This window comes from Astyanax mexicanus, chromosome 15 (genome assembly GCF_023375975.1).
Source record: "Astyanax mexicanus isolate ESR-SI-001 chromosome 15, AstMex3_surface, whole genome shotgun sequence".
NCBI classification, from domain to species: domain Eukaryota; kingdom Metazoa; phylum Chordata; class Actinopteri; order Characiformes; family Acestrorhamphidae; genus Astyanax; species Astyanax mexicanus.
The window spans coordinates 11,499,671-11,510,111 of NC_064422.1; positions in this window are offsets into that span (position 1 = coordinate 11,499,671).

Consider the following 10,441-nt stretch of genomic DNA (forward strand, 5'->3'; position numbering starts at 1 on the left):
CTAGACATTTTAAAATGAATTAAAAAATGACACGAAATAAGACACGTATTCCATTGTGTGGTGCTGCGAATGTGTAAAAGCAAATCACAATGAACAGGATTGCATTTCGTCTAGGAGCATTGTGGAATTCATGCCACAATAAAATGTAATCACTGTCCAATCAGAACCCACTACTGAAATTGTGGTGGGGCTTACTCAACAAGGGGAAGTGCCATGTTGGAAAATTAACCAAAAACACCCACACCACCCTTAGTGGACCCGGGTACAGATAGCTTACACACCCTGTGTGGTTCACTCCAGCAAACCCTAGACACCCGAGTAGAGATTAGTACTCTGGACTGATCACTCTTGAGCTTAAAAGCAGCGTTTACTCTGGACCAAAAGTACAAAATCCAAGGTCTGGAAAAAAGGCCAGTGTGAAAATTTCCCAAGTGTGAGAACCACAAATGTGTTAAAAAAAGCATGCATTCTTCTGTAACCAATCAAATCCAATCCAGCCTTCTTGAATGGAACCAAATCTTCATTGCAAAACTCTAAAACCCAGAAGAAAGTCATCCCTGGACAGTAGAAACAAATGCAAACAAAAGCCAATAAAAGCAGAAAAAACATAATTTTCTGAAGAATGAAGAAGCAGGTGTAGCAGATCAGGGTTGAGTCTACAGTAAAGCTCTGCATGGTGGACCAATGGTCAGTTCTGCATGATGTCTCACTCTGTGCTGTGTCTCAATCTCTGGACTGCAGGTCAGATTTGTACACTATGCCTCAGGCATGACACACACTGAACACACCATCCACCCACATGGTGCATTCAAGTCAAGATGCCTTCAAACCTCAACCCACCACAGACCCCCACACACACCTGGCAACACAGCTAACACACTCTGTTCATGTCTCTGACAATATGGTCTGACGCATTTGGAAGAAGCTCAAAAATTGACGCTGATGTGTTTCCACAGCCAACCATCTTTCTAGATACTGATCTTTCTTTGTGTTTTCCATCAATCAGCATTAAACCTGTCATATTAATTCATGTGTAAGTATGTTTAACTACAGCATTTACTATAAATGAAATGACTATGTTGAATTAAATTACTAAGTGAACAACAGATCAGTGTGGCATTTTCAATTGATGTGTTGTAACTGCTTATCAATATTTTTTTTAAAGCATTCACAACATAATCGATAATAATAAATAATCTAATTTATAAACTATGTATAAATCCTTCATAAGGGTCTTATTTTAGAGTGGTACCCATTCTTTACTGTTGTTATAATTTATTTCATTCTTTTTGTCATGTAGAAAAATGTAGGATAGAATCTTTTCAATATTTATAAAAAATATATTTTTTTGAGGTTTAGAAAAGATAGCAATACAGAGAAGTCCAGAACATCACATTTAGTGATCTTGGATATCATCTAATTCTGAAAAATGCAGTGTAAACCACATGTGAGCTGGTAAAACTGATCAGCTGTTTAACAAAGAGCAAAAGCCACCTTGTGCATATTAAACAAAAAGCTTGTTAACAAAATAAAAAAGCAATCAAACAGTTAACAAGCCTGTTACAACAGCTGTCGTTTATTAGGTGAGATTTTACTGCCACACTTTGAAAAGCTCTTGTTTCAAAGGGCGAAGCAGAAATCAGTTTTATTGTTAAGAGTTTGAGTAAAGCTCTCATAACTCAGAAGAGAAAAAAAAAACTCCAAAAATTTCCATCAAATTCCCATGAAACTACCATATTTTTCACACTATAAGATGTGCTGGATTATAAAGCACACTATTAATACAAAATCTGGTTTATCATTTCATTCATCATATCAATTTCTGGTCTATTTTCAGACATAAGGCATACTGGATTCTAAGGCACATTATGCGACACTAGTAAGGATCAGGGGTGTCGCCATGTTTCCCTTCTAATTCAGCCTGTATGGCTAAGCTAAGCTAAGTAAACAAAACTTATCTTAGCCTAACTTCTTTAACCTTTTTTTTTTTAAGTCAAACGAGTGCAAAACTGTTTATTTGGGTGAGTAAAGTGCTTGTTTAATTGCAGTAAGCTTAGATTTCCAGTTTTCCACTAAGTCTGAGTGCAGCAGAATTAGCATTAGCATTAGTGGCTAACCACTAACATTAGCTGTGCTACACTTAGAAACCCTGAGTGTTCCGGTAAGCCAGGGTGATATTAGTTAGCGGTTCATCCCGCTTAGCTTTTTTTAACATGGTAAAAATGCAGACTACAGTCCGTTATACTCACCTCTGAACGGAAAAGAGCTAGCGCTGTGGTTAGCATTTGATGCTAATGCTATTCCAGCAGTGCTAGCCAGGGTTAGCAAGCATGTGCTAGTCTTCACCCTCCTGGTGTTGGGGCATCACTAGTGATAGAGGGAGCCCTAATGAGTGTGTTGGCTAATTTGCTGTGTAAACTGGGAGGAAAATGGAGAAACAAATATGGTTTCAGGAAGTTAAACCATTTTAAAGGATTTTACTCACATTTTAAAGGACTTATATACATATATATCAGCATCCATGCCCACTCTGGCGCTCTTGCTTCAATGTTTTATTGAGCAATGCAGCATTTGAACTAAAACTGATATGGAAGTTCGAAGCTGATCTGCAGTTAAATGTTGTAACACATTAATTAGGATTAAAAAATCTAAATCTCAATGGTTTATTTTTCTTTAAAATGGTCAAAATTGTCATTGACAGGCTTCTAGTCATCACTGGCATCATACAGGACAGTTGCGAAGTTCAACAGATGGCCTCAGTTTGAAGCAGATGCCCTGGAGCACAAGACCTACAGCGTAACCTGCATGATTTCTGCTTCCCTACTGTGTAAATCATAACTGGAGAAAAGAGGACAAACATATACAGTAGCTTTGGAAAAAATTATGAGATCACATCAGTTTCTAAATCAGTTACTCTGCTTTTGCTATTTATAGGTTTATGTTTGAGTAAAATGAACATTGTTGTTTTATTCTATAAACTACAGAAAACATTTCTCCCAAATTCCAAATAAACATATTGTCATTTAGAGCATTTATTTGCAGAAAATGAAAAATGTCTGAAATAACAAAAAAGAGGCAGAGCTCAGACCTCAAATAATAATAATAATAATGCAAAGAAAACTTCATGAAAGCTCATACTTAAATATTGTTTTTTTAATCACAGTTTTAAACATGCATCTTGGCATCATGTTCTCCTCCACCAGTCCTACACACTGCTTTTGGATAACTTTATGCTGCTTTACTCCTGGTACAAAAAATTAAGCAGTTCAGTTTGGTGGTTTGATGGCTTGTGATCATCCATCTTCCTCTTGATTATATTCCAGAGGCTTTCAATTTGGTGAAATCAAAGAAACTCATCATTTTTAAGTGGTATCTTACTATTATTATCACTAATTTTTGCAGAGCTGTATTTTTCAGTTTTGGTGCCATTGCTTGAAAAGCTTAAAAAACAACCTATTATTATTGCCAATAGATTGCCATTTTTAATAGACATACACTCCACTTTATATTATAATAAAGATGGTGATGTACAAATCCTTCTTGAAATTGCCGTCCATGGACCTGGTGGACCTGTCAGTCTTTCCTCTTTCTCCCTCTGCTGAAGCTGCCCCACTGTGATAAGCCTTGTGGCATTTTCATCAGTGCTTCTGCTGCTTTGGCTCCATTTCCATAAGAAAGAGGCTCCGGTCCAGGAGGCCTCCCCCAAGCCTCGCCTCATGTTCAGTACTGGGATTTGCAATCTGGCCTCTGAAATCCCTTCAAATGGGCCTGAACCAGGAGGACCAGAGATGAAACAAGCATTCAACAGATAACCAGGGCTGGAGAAGACTGTCGGGGGAATGTACCGTGATTAGGAGGGTTTGGTGGGTGGAGATACCTTGATATATTGCACAGTATATTTTGGCTTCTCTCTATTAGCCACAGTCCAACAGTACAAGGGATGACCCTTGAACCAACCAACCCCATAGGCACAATGTTAAAGGCCAAGGTCTCCAGGGATCTGATGATCAATATATGCCATCATCAAAGTATAAATTAAGTCTTTTACTTAAAGATGTCTTTATTATGTATCAAAAACTTCATATATCTTTAATATAACAAATCATGAAATACACAACCAAAGCACGAGTCTACAGTAGGCCAAACTTGAGTTACATTACATTTCATTATATTGACATGTACAATTAAGACAAAATTACAAAAAAAGATCCCTAAGATCAAGGTGAACCATGGTTGAGTTTGTTTGCAGTGTAAAACCTTTTTTTTTTTGTTACTTTCAGACCAATTAAAGGGAAATTAAAGTAGGCCAATGTTACACATTAAACAATGGAAGAAGAAAAAGAGCTGACAAATGGAAAATAAGTCAAAATAAATGTTTTGGGGCCCCGAAGTAAAGTTTTAAAGACCAAGAAGCTGATGCTATGGGTTTGAATTCTGTGTCATGCTGCTTTACTATCAATATTCAGAGCCTGATAATAATCTGGTTATGGTTGGGATCAAGGTGAATCATGGTTGAGATTGTTTGCCATATAAAAACACTGTTTTTATTGTTTGGACTTACTAACTACAGGAAATTAAGGTAGGCTTATGTTACACAGTAAACAATAGAAGACGAAAAAGAGCTGGAAAATGAGTCAAAATAAAGGTTTTGGGGCCCAAAGTGGCTCAGAACACCAAGAAACTGATACTATGGGTTTTAGTTCTGTCATGTCGCTTTACTATTAGTATTCAGATTCTGAAAAAAAAACACAATTTTAAAAAGAAACGAGCCAAGAAAGAGGTAAAAACAGGTGTTAGTCTCTGAAATGCCATTAAGACTTTTCCTTAGATGCTGACACATGTATCATAAACTTCATATATCCTTAATATGATAAAGAAGGAAATACACAACCAAAGCAAGAGTCTACAGTAGGCCCAACTTGAATTACAGTACTTACATTAAATATCTACAATGTTTGCACCTAAAAACTTCAAAAAGGACCAAAATTAGGTCTTGTTTGGGATCATGGCTTTTTCTGGGTCTGCTTGGTTTAGTTCTGTTTGGCATTATGTTTTAGTTGTTTTTTGTTGATTCTTGGATTTTCTTTGGCCACCCTTTGGTTTATACAATGTCTGGACTTGTACTTTTTCACTTTTTTTTTTTTTTTATTAAATTTATATTTTTGACTTTTTAAACGCTGTGTGTCCTCTGCTGAGACTCACAAAAGCGCCGCTCTGTTAAGATAAGAACGTGCCAAAGTCAGAGCTCACCTGGCTCTTAACGAGGATGAGAAATGAGACATTGATTGGTTTATATTTTAAGTTACGCCCAAAATTAACCACATCCTTGATTAATTAAGATAATTAGTACATGCCTTTTGCACAAGGTATATATTTTTTTATTGTTTATGCCCTAAAGATACCAAATACACACCAACATACCCTAAATCAAGCTGTGTAAAGCAGCATTGACCGGTGTGCTATAGATCACTAAAATAGGGTCCACTGAATCAAATCAAATGTCTGAACTTGTGGTGTGAGGTGTAAAAAATGCTTTTCCTAGAAGATGCGTAGATGCGTAAGCCTTTAATGTTTTTTTTTTTTTTTTTTTGTAGCAATTGTTTGGTTTGATTTCAAACACAAAATGCAATTCCTTCTCAAGTCCCGCATCTCCTGCCAACAAAACGAGGTCTGTGTGCTGGTAACGAGCATAATAAACAGCACACATTTATCTCTGAGAATGAAATTTAAAAAGATAGGCCTCTCTTCATCTTCCCCTCCCTCACAACGCTCGCCGAGAAGCTGATTATATTGTTTGTGCATTTATAATGCAGCACCGAAGGAACGGAAATGCCATCACCATTATCATCACGGTATTAGCCAACACGATGAAATGGGTCTGAAGATGAAAACGGCTCTCAAATGAAGCCCTCGGCACCCCTGCGTTTAGCGCCTCTGATGGGCCTTTAGAACCCGGACGCAGGATTTAAATGGTTCTCGGCTAAATGCGCCTTTATTTAAATGCTGGCTCTCATTTAAAGGCGGTGCGGAGACAGTGCTAAATGTGTTTAATTTCACTCTCAACAGGGGATTCGGGAACGGAGTCCTTCCAAAGACCTGTTTACGCCCAACTCTAAACATCTTCCCATTTCAGTGTCATGTTCAGAATGGCTCATTCAAGCACAACTTCTTATAACATCTTATTTATTCTCATCTTCTCATGCATTATGACTTCATGCATTAGTGCAGCTTTGAAGACGGGGCTGAACTGCAAAGGGGGAGTGCTGACATTACCTCATTCCTCTTTAGATTCAAGATTGAAATTTAATTCAGTATATTCATCTCTACCGTAAAGATGTTAATTACTCTTTAGACACAGTAATGTTAAGACAAAAAGGTGGCTTTATTTATACAGTACAGGCTAAAAGTTTGGACACACCTTCTCTTTTTCAGTGTGTTTTCTTTATTTTCATGACTATTTACATTGTAGATTCTCACTGAAGCATCAAAACTATGAATGAACACGTGGAGTTTTATGAACTTATGTACAAAAAAAAAGGTAAAATAACAAAAAAAAAACATTTTATATTCTAGTTTCTTCAAAATAGCCACCCTTTGCTCTGATTACTGCTTTGCACACTCTTGGCATCATCATTCTCTCAATGAGCTTCTTTAAGAGGTGGCCACCTGAAATGAAAGGTTTTCCAACAGTCTTGAAGGAAGGAGTTCCCAGAGGTGTTTATTAGCACTTGTTGCTCCTTTGTCTTCTTCACTCTGTGCTCCAGCTCACCCCAAACCATCTGGATTGGGTTCATGTCCGGTGACTGTGGAGGTTCAGCTCATTTTTTGTTAAGTACATAAAACTCCACATGTGTTCATTCATAGTTTTGATGCTTCAGTGAGAATCTACAATGTAAATATCAGTCATGAAAATAAAGAAAACGCATTTTGGCCTGTACTGTATGTATTTATGTATTTTACATTTCCTTCAATAATTGAAAATGAGTGAATTAAAGAATAAAAGTGTATAAAAAAGTAATCATAATAATAATAAACCCATATGTTCCTTTTGTGACTGAAAAATCATAATACGCTCAATTCTGCTAAAAAGTATAATTGGTTACGGTAACAAATGCAGCATTACATTGCTTAAACTTTAATTAAAGCCGAACGCTAAGACATGATTAAATGTCAATTTAGTAAAATAACTCCCTAATTACAGCTCTGAGTATTCGGCTCATTAAACTCATGTAAGCCAAGATGCTTATTAACATAGAGCTTAATTGCAATCGCTTTGAAAACTATGAATTCAGTACAGACACAATGACTTTTATACACAATGATCCATTGGTGGAAATTCTGTATGACATACAGCTCTGAAAAAAAATAAATACATAAGAGACGACTTAAAAATTATGAGCTTCTTTGATTTTACTAAATTAAAAACCTCTGGAATATAATCAAGAGTAAGATGGATGATCACAAGCCATCAAACCACCAGGCTTAAAATTTTGCACCAGGAGCGAGTAGCATAAAGTTCTCCAAAAGCAGTGTGTAAGACTGGTGGAGGAGAACATGATGCCAAGATGCATGAAAACAGTGATTTAAAAAAATGGTTATTACACCAAATATGGATTTCTGAACTCTTAAAACTTCTTTATGAACATGAACTTGTTTTATTTGCAATATTTGAGGTCTGAAAGCTCTGCATCCTTTCAGCAATTTCTCATTTTTTGCAAATAAATGCTCTAAATGACAATATTTTTGTTTAAAATTTGGGAGAAATGTTGTCTGTCGTTCATAGAATATAAAACAACAATGTTCATTGTTCTCAAACATATAACTATATACAGCAAAATCAATGAAACTTGAGGGAAAGCACAGCGACTCGGTTTTGATACATCAGCTCACGGACGCAAGCTTGTGCTGATCCACATCACCCTACGAGTGCCATCTGCTGTACCCACCCAGAGAGAGCAAGACCAGTTGTGCTCTTCCGGGACTCCGGCAGCTGATGGCAAGCTGCATAACTGGGATTCGAACCAGTGAACCACTAAAAGCCCTAGAAATCAGAAACAGTTATGATCAAGGTACTCAACAGCTTTATTTTACCATTGGAGCAGAGTATTTCTAAACAAGCTGAAGACTCAAGCCAAAGCTTATGTAACCATGTAATACATTTTAACTATAAATCATTTATAGTACTGTAAAAAAAAAAAAACTCTACAACCACCACTTCAATTAAACATGCTGTTTAACATTATATTACACACAGCAAATACACAAAGCAACCACCAGACAACTGTTAAAATAATTGGTATCGTCAAGGACATACAAAATGCACCCCCCTCCTCCCCTTCGCAATGGATTAATCCACTTTGAAAGTAAAGAATAAAGGAGCAAAGCTGGTCCTAATTAGGTTTTAATTGTTTATGGGTTCGGCTTATCTTTTAATATCCGTAGCTCGCCCCTCTCCCCGAGAACCATCAAAATGACATTAACCAGCGCTGAAAGCATGCTGTTTCCATTAAAGTAGCCCACGAGAAGCAAATTTGGGAAAGATGTGTTAAGTGCACGTTTAAATGCTTGTTTAACCATTTAAATGCATTTCTACTATAAATCAAAGTAGTGAAGGAGACACTTTAAATCGGGTGGAATTGGAAGATCTTCATGTTATGTCTTAGTCATATTTGATTTAGGATGAAAAAGTGTGCAGTTTCCACATTTCTTTAAAACAAGCACGGCAATATCTGGCAACCCTCCTACAGCACCATTTCCATGTGGGCAAATCCATTAACTATATTGTGTGCATAATTGTGGAGGTTTGGCAACTTTATAGGGAAATTCTGCATCTAAACCACAGTGGTACTCTCAGCGTTCACTCCTTAACCTTCAATATGAATTTTATTCTTTATAATCACATAATTTCACTGCAGTCTCAAATAGTCTCAAGGTCATAGCACAAAACAGCGGCTCTTATTGCCCAACATACCTGTGGGTTTGATATTGCTGACATTGTTGGCAAGTCTTTAAAAATCATATCAAAATCATACATGCATCAAATGTTTATGGATATGTGTTTACTGATACCTTTAATAGATTAAAATAGATTGAAATTTTACATTTTATTGAACATTTACATAAATGAGTGCAAAAAGCTGTTAAGTTGCGGTTTCTGAGGCTGGTAACTCTGATGAACTTATCCTGTACAACAGAGGGAACTCTTACTTTTCCTTTGCTGAGGCAGTCCTGATGAGTGCCAGTTTCACCATCTTAAAGTTTTTGATAGTTCTATTGACTGTACTTGATTATACTTTCAAAGTTCTTTCAGATTGACTGACTTTTATACTTACTTAAAGTCTTTTTTTTCTTTACTTAGTTGAGTAGTTGTTGCTTCTCATAATCTGGATTATTATAGAACATTACTCAAATATTCACTATTCACTGTATACCTGTAACTCTACCTCTTCACTACTTTACTTTAACTGATGCTCTCAAACTTTACATTAAAAGACAAGAAATTCAAGGAATTAACTCTTGATGAGTTCAGCACAGCTGTTAACTGAAAGCTTGAATTCCAGGTGAGTCTACCTCATAAAGCTGACTGAAAAAATCCAGCCAAGGTGTGCAAAACTGTCTAATCTAAGCAAGAGGTGATACTTTAAAGAATCTAAAATATAAAACTTAATCTGGTTTGTTTAACACTTTTTTGTTTACTAAACAATTTTGTGTTTTTCTTAGTTTCCACAGTTTGGATGACTTAATCTAAGGTGTGTCTAATTTTATATTTTTTGACTGGTAGTCTACATTAAATTACACAATTATTATATTTCTATCATACTACAGCTATTATAGTTATAGTTATTATAGTATTGTTAACTATTTGTACAATATGGGACATATTTTAAGTACATTAAGTATTTTTTTTCCCTCAAGTTCATACTAACATGAAAGCATGGTCAGACACAGGTTATTAAGTATTAAATTATTAAATATTTGAATTAAGCTAAATATTTTACCCTCAGCATCCTTACCATGCAGCCAAAAAAAAAAAAAAAACATTATGATGATTTATGATGCCAATCTTTTCATGAATACTGTGTAGAGTATTGGACCTAATGTATGACGCATAATAAAGAGAAAACAAAAAAAATAATGAAGAATGTTATTTTTTGGGGGGGTTTGGATCTCCTCAGATACAATTTCTTGGTGCACAACTCTCACCAGCACCAGCTTCCACCGCCCCCTGCTTCCCAGCTTCCATAACCCCTTTAATTTGTCTTTTTCTGTTTCTTTTTTCCGCATAGAGTCACCACCTGGTCTCCATTCACCGCCTCAGGGCCATGAGGCTCAGCGATCAGCTGGTCTGCATCAGCATTTAGCATGCACAATACCCCAACGCTTCACCAGAGAGAGAGGCTGAAAATCCTGATTTTTCGTGATTAGCTGCCCACCGTCCTCA